Source organism: Nyctereutes procyonoides, unplaced genomic scaffold (genome assembly GCF_905146905.1).
Source record: "Nyctereutes procyonoides isolate TBG_1078 unplaced genomic scaffold, NYPRO_anot_genome, whole genome shotgun sequence".
In the NCBI taxonomy this organism is placed as follows: Eukaryota; Metazoa; Chordata; class Mammalia; order Carnivora; family Canidae; genus Nyctereutes; species Nyctereutes procyonoides.
In genome coordinates, this window is record NW_026575052.1 from 56,861,523 (window position 1) to 56,878,324 (window position 16,802).

Here is a 16,802-nt window from a genome sequence, read left to right on the forward strand (position 1 = left end):
ACATATAGAAGAAGCCGCAAAATTGAAAAATTATGTAATTGCCAATCAGAATCTGAAACAAATGGAAAGACAGATCAAAACAATGCATAAACCACCTCTTATAATGAGCATCAAACCCAAATTCTATAATAAATGAAGAAACACCAAGCTAAAGAATGATATACAACAAAAATTGACAGTCACAGACTAAATTTTCTCCAAATGGATTTAATTTTGTGGAATTTTAAAGTAAGCATGTCTAGGAGGAAATAATATGCTCTAAATATCACAAGAATAATAAAACAAATACAGGCAAAGGTGAAATGTAATTAAGTAGAGTTTTTGTAAATAAAATACATAATCAATTTTTTATAAAAAATATATGAGATAAATTCTAGCATGGATATAGTCAAAGAGAAAATTATAATCTGGGAGATAATAACTAAAGAAATCACTTGTGCTTGCTTCGGGAGCACATATACTAAAATTGGAATGATACAGAGAAGATTAGCATGGCCCCTGTGCAAGGATGACATGCAAATATGTGAAGTGTTGCATATTTTATGCAGTTCTCCAGCCATCTGACACCCTCTGAGGATTAACTCCAAGGAAAGGGTATTTGTCTAAGTACATGAATAATAAAAAAAAATTGTGGAAAAAAAATCACTCAGAAAACATATAAAAATTTGGAAAATTCAGTTAAAAAATGAGGAAGACCGATTGACAGGCTTCAACATATATCAAACAGGTGTTTCAGGAGAACAGAATGGAATGGCAAAAAAGAAATGTTTGAAGGGATAATTACTGACCATTTCCCAGAATGGAAGTAAGACAAGAGTCCAAAAATAAGTAATATATTCTAACTATAAAGAAGACAATAAAACAGATCAATGATGAAAAGAACATCTTAAAATCTACTAAGAAAAAAGTGCAGTTACTAACAAAAGCATTAAAATTAGACTAGATAGCACAGATGACTAGCTAGCCACAAAAAAATCATGCACAGATTTTTATATGAGACTTTTTGGTGGTGATGTGTGTGTGTTTGTGTTCATGTGGTTGTTTCTCACTGATAGAATATAAATAGATCATTATGGATCCATTGAACAGTACAACTTTTAAGGAGTAACTGGGATTTTTCAAAACATTCTTTCACTTCTGTCACACAAATGCAGATATTTAACTCTTAGTTGGAACCAAAAGGTAGAAAGAACCAAGGTCCCTGAATTGCTGTATGGAGGAAGAAAAACCTACCAAATAGCTGGGAATCCATGTTGGACTAAGACCAAGAATTAAACTTCTATTGTGTTAAATCAGTGAAACATTAGGTTTTATTTCTTATGCCACTATCCTGATTCATATTTCTTATTTGCATAAATAGAAGCCAGAGCCTTTCCAGAAGCTGAGAGAAAATAATTTCAACTTAGAAATTTTGCCCAATTATCATTCAAAAATAAGGGAAAAGGTCCACTTTCCATGATGTACACCCATGAAACCCTCACTATGAAGGCCATAGACACATCTCTCCTGAGTTTCCTCCTGCCCTCTTGGAAATACTTTTTAAAGAAATTTGTGACTCCATTTTCAGCCAAGATGGAGCAATTGGAATTGCCTTCCCACCCCCACCTCCTAAAACCATTTTTAAAGGTTAAAATACATGAAACAATAGTCTCAACCCAGTGCCCTTCAGGCAGTGAAGGAGTGATTCCTGAAAGACAAAGAAGCAAAGTGAGCCTCATGATTGCTCCAGCTTTTGACCATGACAGAGCCTCCAAGCCATGGTCAGCCAACTCTGAGTTGAAAAGATAGATCTGAGAATCCAGAGAGACAAATGCAATTAGAGTTCAAAATGTGATGAAAATCGTATGCCCACAGGTCTGAGAAGTTCAAGAAATTCCAAGCCAAAACGAGAAGGCACTGGAGAATAGAGAGAGATGTACTGAAAGAGAACTTTGGGGACCTACAGATGAGTGCCCTGAATATTCTGCAGGTCCCAATCAGCATGCTTATGGCTGGCAGATTCTAAAGATGTCCCCTGCAAGGTCCCCATCTCCTGGATATTTAATCAAATTTAATTTAGGGACTTCAATGGCGGGGGGGGGGGGAGTTTGCAGATGTAATTAAGGTTCCAAACCAGCTGACTCTTAGACATGAGGAATATCTTGTCAGTGGGGCCTGATCTAGTCACATGAGCCTGTTAAAACTAGAGAAGTTCCTCCAACCATTCAAAGAAGTGGGAGTCAAAGAGATGTACTCCTGCTGGTCTCAAGGAAGAAAATAAATAGCTGTTTTGTAAACTGAGATGAGAAAAAGGTGGCCTAGGGAACTTCTGAGTGACCAGCAAGAAATCAGGGATGTTAGCTCAACAGCTACAAAGAAATGAATTCTACCAAAACCAGTGTGCTTGAAGGAGAACCCAAACCTCAGATGAAGATTACAGATTAAGTTGACACATTGGTCTGTATCTGGACTCCTGACCTGCAGAACCTGTCAGATAATAAATGTGTGCTGTTTCAAGCTTCTACATTTATGGCAACTTGTTGTGCCACACTAGAAAAGTAATACAACATGTATATGAGGAAATTTCAAAAGAAAGAACCATATAGAAGGTTAGGAAAGAACAGTATCTGGTGCTCAGTGCTGGGAATAATGCCTATTCCCGCTGTTCAGACTGGAAAACTTCATAATTGGGAAGAATAGTAAGAGTCATATCTCAGGCCCCCTGGGTGGCTCAGTGGTTGAGCATCTGTCTTTGGCTCAGGTTGTGGTACCGGGGTCCTGGGATCCCTGTGTGGAGACTGCTTCTTCCTCTGCCTATGTCTCTGCCTGTCTCTCTGCATCTCTAATGAATAAATAAATAATACCTTTAAAAAGTCATATCTCAATAGGGGAGAATAATTAACCATAGATTAAATACTACTCCTAGCTGATAAATCTTAAAAGTGAACAAATCTTAAAAATCTAGATGGTTGAACTGTTTCCAAGTAGATGCATTGCATCCCAGATAAAACTTCAAGAATATTTATTAAAATACAAAAGTATCCAGCACCCAACAAAGTAAAACCTACAATGACTGGCATCTACACAAAAATTGCCAGGCATGAAAGAAAGGAGGAAAATACAACCTATATGCAGGGAGTGGGAATAAATAAATGAAAACCAATCCAGAACTGACACAAAATTTAGAATCAGAAGACAAAGACATTAAAACAACTCTATAATTGTATTCCTCTTTTTCTTTTTGATAGCTCATAAACAGTGTTTATTGCTAATTATCAGACAAAATGGGCCTCAAAATTAACTTCCCACATTCAGAATTACTTTCTGCCATGAGCTAAGTTTTTTCAATCAATCAAATGTAACAACTGCTTGTCAAGTCACCAGTGGCCTCCATGTTGTTGAATCCACTGGCCCATTGTCTTATGTGGCCTAGCAGAGCATGTGACACAGCTGGTCACTCCTAACAGAGCATGTGACACAGCTGTTCACTCTGTCCTCCAGGAAATGCTTTCTTCACCTCATTTCCAGAACACCCTACTGCCTAGATTCTCCTCCTACTTCACCAGTGCTTCTGGTGCTTTGCTGGTTCTTTCTTTCTTCCTTGACTCTCAGGGCTCCATCCTCCCAGGCCTCTCCATGGTAACAGGAGGGACTGCACTGGCTATGAGCCCCACTGCTTGATATTCCTGTCTCAGCTAAGCCACTGCTTCCTTTAGACAACTTGGATCTCCCTAGGTTGTATCAGCCATTCCTCCTGGGGGCTCACTGACCCCTGTACAAGCTCCCCATTTAGCACTGGTCACAACTGTGTGCCATTTCCAAGCCGAGGCCATAAGGAGCCCTCTGTAAACAATACTCTGCCCTCCCACTGTCCTGTTGTCCATCAAGAGGAAAGTGTGCCGAATATCTCCTGCTCCTCAACCGAGATTCTGATGTGAGAGACACATGCACAAGGTCTGGGATCAGCATGAAGTCCTGGGCCATGCCCAGCATAGATTCCCCTAACTCTCATCAACCCACAGACCCCTAAGGAAGGCAAGCATTTACTTGGGGGCCGCTTGTTACATAGCATCATTGCACTGACAGATATTTATTAAAGCTCTGCTTTATAGACAGAGAAAGCAAACATAGAGGAGGAAGTTGTGCCCAAGTAGCAAAGCTCAGCATCCAGATCTAGGTGTTCTTGACTCAAGAGTATGCTCTTCTCAATCCACCACTGTACTCTCAATTAGGTGGGTGGGAAGAGATCCGAAGACATGAGGTGCCTTATTCATGGAGAATGAGGGTCCCAAAGACCTAAATGAAGCACAAAAAGACATGCTCCACTAGGAGGAAGTGGGCTGATCTGGATGAGGAGGAGCAAAAGCCACAAACACAATGATGGAGGAGGTGTCATCCTGAACCACAATTATGAATAATCAATAGGCATTTGAGGGTCAGGAGGTAAGTGGTTTCCAATAAGGGAAGTTTTTCCAATATCTTCATGCCCTGAATTATTTGTTCATGGGATTGTTGACATCACATCTTCTCTTCAATCCATGTTACTCGGCTTCCTTAGGAAAATGTGTGCTCAGTGAAGTCATTCATTCACTGATTCATTCATGCATTCATGCATTCATTCATGCATTCATGCATTGTCATGCATTCTTTTGACAAATGTGTATTAAGCAAGTATGTGTGCTAGTCACAAGCCCTCCTCTTATACAACTTAGTCTGGTACAAATAACCAAGTTGCTAAGCCAATCTGGAAAAGTGCCCTTTGCACTAAGAGCTGAAGGAAGCACAGAGACCAAGTACATAAAGAAAACTGAGGGTAAATGTTCCAGTCAGAATCATATGTGCAAAATCCCTGTTGTAGGAACGTGGTACATTCAGGGAAGTAAAAATAAAGCCAGTATGGCGAGGGTAAACTAAATGTAGCAGGAAATGGGATTGAGGAGGCCTTACTGGCTGAGGTTCTTGATCTCTTCCCACAGGTATAGGAAGCTATAAAAGATTTGAAGCAGGATGGCCATTTACCAATATTTGACTTCTTAGATGGAGAAAAGCATCATCTTCTAGGTCAGTCAACTTTGTAAGAGGTAATAAACTTATCATTAAAAATGGGCTGTTATGATGATGTCTGATGGAGACATTGGATGAGGTAGCACTGACTCTTTCTCAACACAGGCATCCTGAGGTAATAAGTGGTTGAGGTAAGCCTCTCGTCCTCACATAGTTTCATAAACAAGCAAGGGTTTAAGAGATCTTTTTCATGAGGCGGCAACTTGGATGGAACTCCAATCCTTTCGTTTCATGGTGGGATCACACTGTGTATGACACAATGTCCCCGTGAGGAGGTAATTTTTGTAACTGAATCACTCACCTACTGTTCTTTCTAGAGATGCATTTGGCTCTGTGAGAGTAGAGGGGGAAAAAAGATATCTACTACCAGTTTCATATTGGAAATTCTGGGAAGTCCAAATCTAAACTTAGGCTTCAGATTCTCCCTCCCTCCAAACACATCTCTGCTCTGATCCATGATTCAATCTGATGAAGTTTGGAAGGTTATACAGGAAGATAATCTCATTCTTTCCTCTAAATACCAACAATGGGACCCTTCTGGGAGTGTATCGATTTGCAGGGTAAGGTAATCACTTTTCTTAATCTTTCAGAGCAGCTATTCCAGGACATTAATTGTTCTGCCTTAAAAATAAAAAGACTTATTTACTGATTTGAGAGAGAGTGAGAAGAGGAGGGGCAGAGGAAGAAGGAGAGAGAATCTCAAGTAGACTGCGCTGAGCATGGAGCCTGATGTGGGGCTCGACCTCACAACCTTGAAATCATGACCTGAGCTGAAACCAGGAGTTGGGCATTTAACCAACTGAGCCACCCCGGCGCCCCTGTTCTGACATTTACATGTCTCAAAATGGTAGCATTTGACATTGACACACACTAATTTTTATTCATGGGGTCAGATTTTATTCTGTTTGATGCCAACTTGCAGCAGGCTCCTCCTCTGTCAGGTGTTTGTAGCATAAGAACTCTCCTTCCAGAGTGCTGGTGGCATCACTACCAACACCATCTCCATCGGCACGTGACCTTCACCTTGTAGAGAAGGCCAGGGAATTGACATTAACTTAGTCTCTGCTCCAAGCTCCGGTCTCTCCATGAGCAGAGAAACAGATGCACATGCACGCATAATATCTCTAAAATTCATAATGAGATGACTAATAACGGCACGCATAAGTTGACAATCAAGGCTTGATGCCTGGTCAAACCATCATGTCCTCACTCAGCTCTGCTGACTGATGACAGAGCCATGTTGAGGGTTTTTCGCTGTTTGCCGACGCTACCCCAGACAGACTACCGCCATCTAAAGTTTCCACATAAACTGGCGGACCCTTCTCTAAATGGATTTTTCATTTAGAAAAATTATTATTTCTTTCTTTGGCTTTGGAACTAGAATGACTTTTCCATGACTTGCTTTAAAGAGCTGGTTCAAATGAGACTTCCTCGCGGCTACAAGAATTCATTCCTTGATGATTATCTCCTCTGAGTCTTAATTCCTTCATCTCTAAAATCAAAGCAGTAACACTGAACCTAATAGTAACTTCACAAGAAATAACAATGTGATTCAATACATCCCTCAGGACGAGTCTTGCAAGCATTGAAGTCATGTTTAATCCCTCCCATGAGTTATTCGAAAAAAAAATTCAATACCACCCATCTTTCAGAAGTCAAACTGCGAGATCTCAAGGAGGAAACATTTGCAGCATCGTGAGATTTTTATTATTATTATTATTATTATTATTATTATTATTATTATTACTCATGGAGACACACAGAGAGAGGTAGAGACACAGGCAGAGGTAGAAGCAGGCTCCGTGCAGGGAGCCCCATGTGGGACTCGATCCCAGGACCCTGGGAACACGCCCTGAGCTGAATGCAGACGCTCAACCACTGAGACACGCAGGGATCCCCATCCTGAGATTTTTAAAAACATGTTGAAAGATTGCAGAAAGGGAAACAAAGTAATGAAAACGCTTATGCAAGCACCATATACATTTGGAAACTCTTGGCCAGGTGGTAGTGGGATCTGCTGGTCCAAGTTAGGAAATGAGAACATATTTCAAACACATTTAATGTCATCACCAATGCGACCAAACCAAATTAAAAGGGGGAACAGGTATAAATGGGTAATGTGAGGATGAGGGTGTGAATAGTCAAACCTTATGAAAGGGATTTCCTGCTCTGGGTATTTGTAAATGTGCAGAGTATTGCAGCTAGAACTTGAAGAGTCAATGGGCAGACTCCAGAGGCTGCACGATTTCCTGGAATCCTACCTAAAAATATGTGCACATTGATAACATGCATTTTTTTAGGGACATGATCCATATATTTTATCAGATTCTCAGAGGGACTAAAGACCCTCCTACCACCACCACCACCAAAGTTCAGAATCACTGATTTAGGCCAATCCTAACCCTCAACCCCTCCTCTTTCCAATCACTAGCACACATATCATTCTCTTGCCAGCTTCTGATAGGCTCTGAGGCCAGATAGAACTTTTGGGGTCCCACTCTTTGTCTTTCTGGTCCTTCTGGAATGTTCCTGACATGGATAGTAAGTTTGCATACAGATTCCAGAGCCATCCTCTGTAATATACCCAGTGACCTTCGGAGGGAATGTTGTCATAAGAAATCAATCATCAGAAGTTGTCGTGAAAACTAATACAGGATTCCTAAAGGACCCACAGGTGGGGCTCAGCACAGGCTCCCCCATCACTCATCTCCCCAGTCCTCCCATTTGCTCACCCAGATAATTTTTTTGAGCTCTGTTTTATTTTATTTTCTCTTCTTATTTTTGCTTTGTTGAACCATATTTCTTTTTTTATTTTAAATAAATGTATTTTTTATTGGTGTTCAATTTACCAACATACAGAATAACACCCAGTGCTCATCCTGTCAAGTGCCCCCCTCAGTGCCCGTCACCCATTTACCCCCACCCCCCGCCCACCCAGATAATTTAACAGCTGGTCAGGTCAAGGGGTCTCCAGTGGGCCCGCGAATGGCCGCATGGGTTACTGCAGGTCCATTCCGCCACATGACAGGCAATGGACACACATCCCGGCGTCCCCTCTATCTCAGAGGAGCCCTGCCAAGTAGCTGTGCTCTCCCTCCCTGCAGGTCCCACCTGAGCAAGGTACAGGTCTTAACGCAGAACCTCCTCTAGGACTTGGGTCTCTGGACTCTGGCAGAAATCTTATTTTCCCATTACCCACAGTCTCTAAACTTAGGGGGAAAAATGGTTTTGAGCAAGTGCTATCAAAGTATATATATATTTACATTTAAATCATATCTACTGGGACGCCTGGGTGGCTCAGTGGTTGAGCGTCTGTCTGCCTTCGGCTCAGGTAGTGATCCCAGGGTCCTGGGATCGAGTCCTGCATCGGGCTCCCTGCATGGAGCCTGCTTCTCCCTCTGCCTGTGTCTCTGCCTCTCTCTCTCTCTCTCTCTCTCTCTCTCTGTCTCTCATGAATAAATAAAATCTTTAAAAAAATCATATCTCACATATGCAAGTTACTTACAAAATATATGTACATACATGCAGTACTTGGCTCATATATATATTACATGCATATTGTCCCATGTCAATATGTGTATGTGAATATCCCAGGTCTCAAAATATATACAGACAGAAATTTGAGGGGCTTCTCGGTGGGTCAGTGGGTAAAGCGTCTGCCCTCAGCTCAGGTCATGATCCAGGGCCTGGAGTCGAGCCCTGAGTCCGGCTCTCTGCTCAGCAGCGAGTCTGCTTCTCCCTCTCCCTCTGCTTGCCGCTCCCCCCCAATCATGCATGCTCTCTCTCGCATGCTCTCCTGTCTCTCTCATTCTCAAACAAATAAATAAAATTTCTTTTAGAAAAGAGAAATTTGAAAGAGATGAACTAAAATTTTAATAATGGGTCATTTGTTGAAGCTGCAAAATTGTGCTTCTACTAAGATCAATTATGACCCGTGTCTTTGGAAGAAAACGTGATTGAATCTATGCCATTATTTTTGAAATTTTTGATTAAACATTTCATGATTTAGCAATATACAAGTCTGCATCTGAATTTAGCCGATCCCTCAACGCAGTTTTAATGGCGGTTGTAATCCAGGCGGAGGAAGTCACTGGTTGTGCCCAGAATCTTTGGTTTTCGCTCCCTTCCATCAAGGATCCAAATGTTGGTTGAAATTCAGCTAATAAACTCCTCTCTTTCCAGATGTTTCCATTTAATAATCAGAAGGTGCTGCATTTTTATATTTTTAACATATGGGTTCAAAGCACCCTGAAAACTCTTTTGTTTCAAATTTTTGAGCTGGCTAAAAAATTGTTCCCAAGTTTTTTAAAGTATGAAATAGCAAAGTCTCTATAAGCAATTAATTTAAACTACTCTCCTCAAAAAAGTCACATAAATGACAGAAACACTTTCCAAGATCCATTTTCGAGATGCTCTCTGCAAAGCATAAGATTCTTTCAAAAAGCCAGTTTTTTCCCCTACTGTTAAGTTACATTTGCCACAAAAAGGACACATTAAGTGCATTTATTACTGCTGGGTGGCACACTCTGACAGCCACTTTTCATCAAAGGAAAGGTCAACAATTTGAAGCTCTTGTCTTTTTGCAAGAAAAGGGGAAAAAAGGGTGCTATCCATTCTTCTGTTCACACCTGTTTTAACACTTCGCAGCAAAGTAGCAAACCCCAGGGTGATAGAAAAGATGTTCTCGGTCGCTCCCTACCTCTCAAAGAGTGTGTTAAATATGCTACTATTTGAAACCATGAAATCCATTAAAGCCCCTTCCCCAGACTCAAATCAGCTGATTATTCCCCAATATGTGAAAAGCAAGCCAAGGCCAGAGGGTACCCAGGGAACTGCGGCTGGAAGTTGGGCAGCGCTGCCTCCGAGAGCATCGCGCCACCTGACTGTCCGATCCACGCATCTCAAGGAAACTTGTATTATGTAGAACCCACATCTTTCTGGTGTCACAACATTAAAAATATTGGCCCCATGTACTGATGACTTTCTTACGCGGTCCCTCTCCTTGCCCACAGCCTTGGGGGAGCCCTCCTCTTCATCTGCCTGCGTAGCCCATCCCGTGGGCACCTGCTGCCCATCTGTGCAATTCCAGATGTGCATCTAAGTTAAGGAGCGTAAAGAAGCGTCACGTAAAGATGTGTTGTGGAGGGGAACCCCTGGTCCCTAGGCAGCCCAGTGTGCCCGCAGGAAAGACAGCAGAGCTACTTGTTAGGTTCTCCATCTCCTGCTCCTTCCTTCCCCAGCCTTTGATGGCCCTGGAAGTCCCCCAAGGGCCCGAGGACCCCAATCAGCACGGATCTCACCCTTGCTCCGGGGATCACATCTGTACCCTACATATCCCGAGACCTCTCTAGAATCCAAGGGTCATTACTCCTGTGCTTACAGTGATGGCCAAGGGCATTCTATGTGTAGAAGGGATCTCACCCTGACCTGCCACCGCCTCTTGTACCGTCCTACAGAATAAAAACCCTCTGGGTCCCTTTTGCGGGCTTCCCTTGCCTGGCGTGATGCCATCATGGAGGGTTTTTTTTTTTTTTTTTCTTATTCTCTCCCCTGGAAGGTATCGTGTGTGCAGCGTTTATTTATAGCTAATCTCCTTTTAAGGTGCGAGGGTCTACATGGTATACAATGAGGACCACTTTATAAATCAAGAAGCAAAAACGGGGCAGCAGCATTTCAGAGAATATCCAATAAACTTTTGAAATTTCTGTTCCATTTTCAAAAGGTCAGAGTGTAATTTAAAAGAATCGAAGCGCTCCAATAAAGTAGCAGCTGTGTAGAATGAATGCCTTTTTCTATACCTACTAAACCGGATTCGTATAAAAAGCAAAGGTCTCTTCGACTAATGAATAGCTGTTAAAGTTAAAGATGTGTGCAGAGAATAATTTGTAGGTACAGTTCAGAGAGCTCTGGAATTATAGCTACACTATAATTGAACTCGGGGCTTGCAAAAGGAGCTTTTAAGACCGATTATCTCTGTTTACTCTAGAACAATAAAAGTTTGTAAAAACCTATTTCCAATCACTCAGTTTTCCCACTAAACTAAAATTCCTTCCAATAAAGCGTGGGCCGTGCAGCGCAGACCTTTTCGGCAGAGCACACGCACTCACGGAGCGAAGAGCCCAGAGTCATTTTATGTTTTAGGGCTGAAGCTCGGATTAGATAGTCAGAAGTCCTGATCCTCCTTCTGCCCCTCTCCCCCCCCGCCCAATTAGTTCACTTTATAGTAAAACACAGGTTCTTTTTTGTCTGTGTGCTCATCAGTGAAACGTGGGTGTGCTGTGTGTTGCGCTTCCTTCTCACTGCTCATCCCTTTGATTCGGACAAGTAAACCGCTGGGCTTCCTTCCGATGGCAGATGCCCACTCGTTCAAGGATTTCCCATCTGCAGGCACGACTACGCTCAAACACCGGAGAGCGAGCACAAGGCCGCAGGGTGCTTTATGCCACTCACTCTCCAATTGCCCAGAACACAGAGCCCTGTGGGAAAAGGAACTCGTTGCACCTTGATGGTACTTTGGTCTTAAAAGTAATGAAGGGGAGACACAGCCCCAGTACCCAGAGACGAAGACTTTGTCTTGGGGTTCAGGTGACGCGGTGTGCCGAAGCATCCCTGTCTTGCAATCCGCAAAGGATGCAGCCCACTGAGTGGCTGGCACACCTCAGGCCATGTCCAGTCTCCCTCCTTGTTCCTCCGTCTATGGGGCACATGCAATACACCTAGGCTACCAAGCTCACTTCCTAAAACGTGCTGGTAGAAGTCAGGAGCTTCCTGTTCGTTGACCACCTACGCTTTCTGGGGGATGAGTAGTTAGAGGGTGAAAGCCACGTGCTCTCACACAGTGTTTCGGACACTATGACGGGAAGGTGTCATCTTGAAGGATTTTAGAGCTTGAAGGAGATCATCTAGTTCAAACTCCTCGTTCTGGAGATGACCTATGTCACCCAGAGAGGCGATGCGTCCTTCCCAAGGTCAGCCAGTCCCGATGGCCCCAAGCAGGGGCCCAGCCTGCCTGCACCTGTGCCCTGCTCCCCTCGCCACGTGCTTTGGATGGGTGACGAACATGTACTTAAGTGACCTAAATGATTTCCTTGAGTCTTTCTGCCACAAAGGGAACTCCTGAAAAAAAAGAAAAAGAAAAAGAAAAAAGAAGAAGATACCAAGGTTTTAGAAAACTGTTTTTTCAGGCTCACACACACACACACACACACAGTATAGAAAGCAAATATCATTCCTGCTATGTATACTCAGGGGTTTATTCTTCTATTTCACAATCACACAGAACAATTTCTGGCTCCTGGCACGTTTGACATAAATCCTGGAGCACAGAATTGACAGTGTGCTACGGGGATCAGAGAACTCAGTGGGAGATGGACAACCAGCCCCTGAGGGCCACGGACTCATACATTCAATCTGCTGAGGACCGTTATCCCCAAGCGCGGTCCATTCTGTTAAAAAAAAATTATTTTTTTCTTCTCCTCTTGCAAAGCTCCTCTCAGTGACGGTCCTTCCTGGCAGTGACTTTTCCGGCCACAATTATTATTTCACTGTGATTGATCCGTTTGGTGTCACGTTAGGATAACTGGGAGGGTGGGGATGGCTCTTGCTTTAGTCACACCCCAGTTCTTCTAATTTTTATTTTCCGGGAAGATGAGACGTTTCAGGTCACCGCTATGTACCCGCAAGCACCGCACTTAAAAGTGACCTGCGTGCTTCCTGGCAGGTGTATCCGTGCGACGCCGGGAGAGCCGCTGCTCCACCCGCAGAAGGGTGGCACGTGAAATTAGGTCAATAATAAAAAAGCTCTGGGGACGGGGACATCTATTTGTCAGGGGACAGTCACCCACGCGTGCTAGGTTGGGAAGCCACAGCATCTTTCACAATCTCTAGAATTCGCTCTCCGTGGGGAGGGGCCGAGGTGGCAAAGAAGAGAGAGAGGCCTGGTGTCTGCGGGCAGCCGGGAGGTCGCGGATGGCCTGGCCTGGGACGGCGAGGTGGGGGCCAGGCAGACGGAGGGCGCTGGCGACAACAGGTACACATGTGGAGGGAGCTCGGAACCCCAAGGGTGCCCGAGGCCGACCTAGGGAGGGCCTACCAGGTGTCCAGGTGCGGCAGGTGAAAGCAGGTGCACCGCCCCTTCCTCCCCTGCTGCTCCTCTTCCCCCCCACCCGGCTAAGCTTCCACATCCCAGACGTGGCCCCGGACCTGGAGTTTGCTTGTTCCAAGTACCCCTGAGAATCTCTAGACCTCTTCGAAATTCAGCTCCCATCGACGCAGGTCTTAGGCCCGTCCTAAGGACGGTGTGTCCCCCGCAGCTGAGCACTGCGCTCAGGCCTGAAGCTGCTCGATTCCTGTAGTGCGCCCTACGGGCCCAGGAGGGACCACGGGAGGCATCCTTTCCCCCTTAAACGGAGACCTTTGGGGAGAGTATTATCCAATTCCGCTTAGTGAAAAGTGGTTTCCCATTTTGAACAAAAGGGGAAAAAGAAAAAAGAAAGTTTTATCTTTTAAATTGCTTTTTCAAAAAAAAATTTTTTTTTGAATTTCAGTTAGTTGACATATAGCAGAGTATTAGTTTCAGGTGTAGGATATGGTCACTTAACACTTCCATACAAGACCAAGTGCTCATCACGACAAGTGTCCTCCTTCATACCCATCACCTGTGCCCCCCCACCGCATCCTGTCATCTAACTCCCCTCTGGTGACAGGCAGTGGGTTCTCTAGAGTTAAGAGTGTTTCTTGGTTTGCATCTCTCTTCCTCGCCCCTTGCTCCTTTGTTTCCTAAATTCTGCATATGAATGAAATGATAAGGCATCCTCTTTCTCAGGCTGACTTATTTCGCCTAGCATTATACCCTCTAGCTCCATCCCCAGTGTTGTAAATGGCAGGATGTCATTCTTTCTTACAGCCAAGGAATATTCCTTTTTTTTTTCAGCCAAGGAATATTCCATCGTATATACATATATATATGGAATATATACGATGGAATATACATGTGTATATATATATATATATATATATATATATATATATACACACACACACACATATATATCTTTATCCACTCATTGGTAGATGGACACTGGGGCTGTTTCCATTATTTATAGTAGCACAATCTACAATAGCCAAATTACCAAACTGTCATCTCTGAAAACAGCTAGCAAGTCAGCATTATTTGTGGGTTTCTGTGTCTTGTTTTTGGGATTCCCCTAAAACTATGACATATATTAAACAGTTAAATGGGGGTGGGGAGAGCAAGGAGTGGGTGGTCTACAGAATTGAAAGTATATGAACATTTTTCTCATACTATTGGAGTTTTTATATCTTGGCCAGGCACTGTCTGAAATAAATTTTAAAAATCCAGGTTTATTTTTCTTAGGAGTTAGCAAAAGTGTTGTAATACCTTCTGGGTCGCATACTTCAGTTGGATTCCAAGGGGTCAGGTCTCTCCCTGTCAATAACATAGGACATAGACAGAATGGATCGTACGAGCCGTAGAAAGAGCGATGGATTATATAGAACGTGTCTTTATAGGATACACAAGAAAGAATGACACCAACATCATCTTACAGGCCTTTTGTTTGCTATGCAATTATGCCCTTTCCTCCCTTCCTCCGCTGGGTACTACTCAGTGCCTAGCTCTGGCTTAAATTTTAAAGGCAGTAATTAAGCCCAAGAACCTTCTAGTGCCAAAACTGTTCTGCAGTGCTGTTAGTGTGCTGTAAATCACCGTGTTCTCCCCATGGGGCTCCTTCCCAGAAGCTGTCAGAGTCAACTCCATGTTTATGGGAGAGTCTCTCGACGCTTTATACTCATTGAGATAAAATTAAGTCAAAGAGCATTCAGTTAAAATGGCAGGGTAATTAAATCAGCGGACCTGGGTCCCTCCGTTTAAACTGCATCAAAGACTTTGAACCAGAGGAATGAAGATGTCAGAGCCGTGCTCTTGCTGAGCAGTGCGGGGAGATCACAGGTATGAGATTGCTGATGAAGTCATCACGGAAGCTGGGAGACTTGCTCTCGCTTCTGTGAGGCTCCAAAAATGTGTGAGCATTGAGAGGCCCCCGAGTCATCCCACAGACCGGGCCAGGAGGCTGGTGCATCCACGTGGTAACACGCAGCTCTGACACCTGGTCGGACACGCAGGAAGGAGAGAACAGATGTGGTCTGTGGCCTCCGGGGCTTTACAGGTTAGTAGGGAAGCCAAGTCAACAAGCAAGGGTGCGTTGAACAGAAAAGATACCATAGGAATGATGCTTGGCTGTAGTGGTATGAATTAGAGGAAATTTGAAGCTGTGACATTTTGATAGCCAAGAGAGACCACATAAAGCATCCAGTCCTGCGTCTGAGGCTCGTCTCAGTGGCTCTGCTGGGAGATTCCAGCCATGTTCCCCTCCACGGTAGCCAGGAGAGGCGAACATGGCTGGGAGGGGAAATGTCCTGTCCTCATGTTACATGGAAAGAATTTGATTTGTAATCGATCAGTTCCCATTGTCAGCCCAATTGCATCCCCATGCAGCTCTACCTACACCCATGTGGGGATTCCATTGATGGGCTCAGCCGGTAGTGTTATTCTGGGAGTGCCCACACCATCCCCCACTAGTCCTATGGTGGCCCAGGAGATGGGCTGCCCTGCATCCGTGAACCACCCATCCTTCCCATTCCAAACTTCCGCCTGGGGTCCACCTCTTCCAAATGACCTTCCTGGACCAGCAGCTTCCCATATGGCCCAAAGTGGGCCACATTCAGCTCTCCCAGCCTGGGTCGATTGTTCTGCTTATCCACTGATTTTATCATTGGAACACATGCTTTTTGAGAATCCATGTCTTTCATTTTTCATGCAGCATATACTTTGATAGTGTCAAGTGAGAGTAGATGTTTAGCATGTTGAAATTAAACAATGAGTCCCTCCCTTATCCCAATGAGATAAGTGATCTCTGAATTATATTCTTTAGCATATTTCAGAAGTGCGCACTTCACTACATTTCAATTTACAGCTTCTATCCACTTGCATAAGTTTAATTCTGAATAATCCACCAAAAATTTACCAAGACTCCCCTTTCAATTATCTGAACTTTCATTTTCATATACCTTATGTCTATTTGAAGGCAGTTCCCTGTTTTCACGCATTTTAAGCATTACAGAGATGGAGTAGACCAGACATCTATGGAATATCCTGATGGACTCTTCCCTACACGAGCTAAGTTTCTATAAAACTCCATCACCCTCCTCTCCATTAATCTTTGCTGGTAATTGGCTCTGCATCACTCAGAAGGCACATGGAGAAAAAAAAAAAAAAAGAAGAAGGCACATGCAGTCTCCTTGGCTATAAGTCAAGTACTGATTTAATATCTGGGATCTCCCTGATTCTGGTGCCTTTGTAACTGTTGCTTATAACTACTTTTGGAGGAAACGTTTGAGGATCACACTTACCTACCCTAAGGCACATTTACCCTTCCCAGGGAATTAAAGACTTGTTTGCCCCCAAGGACAGGGTCACTTGACTCACCCCAGCCCTTTAAGCATTGCCTCTGGAGTACAATTCCAGTCTTGGCGTCTTGCCTGTCTCCACACTTCAGAAACTTCCCCGAGGCTGACATTCCATCTCTATAAATACCATGTGATTCATTTTCACTAGGAAATGGGTAGCTGAAAAACAAAAGGTTCTAACTTCATATGGAGAGAAATTAAGACTTACACCAAACTTTATAGGAAACAGCAACAAGATGGAATTTATAATCACAAGAAAAAAATAAAGAAAG

General features: G+C 43.5%; 1 non-coding gene across 1 annotated transcript; it reads left to right on the forward strand.

Annotated features, from left to right (window-relative positions):
* The first annotated feature begins 436 nt into the window (after nucleotides 1-436).
* LOC129514348 (U6 spliceosomal RNA) lies at nucleotides 437-543 on the forward strand. Its single transcript, XR_008665410.1, has one exon. It is a non-coding gene; the product is annotated as a U6 spliceosomal RNA (small nuclear RNA).
* Nucleotides 544-16,802: the final 16,259 nt, after the last annotated feature.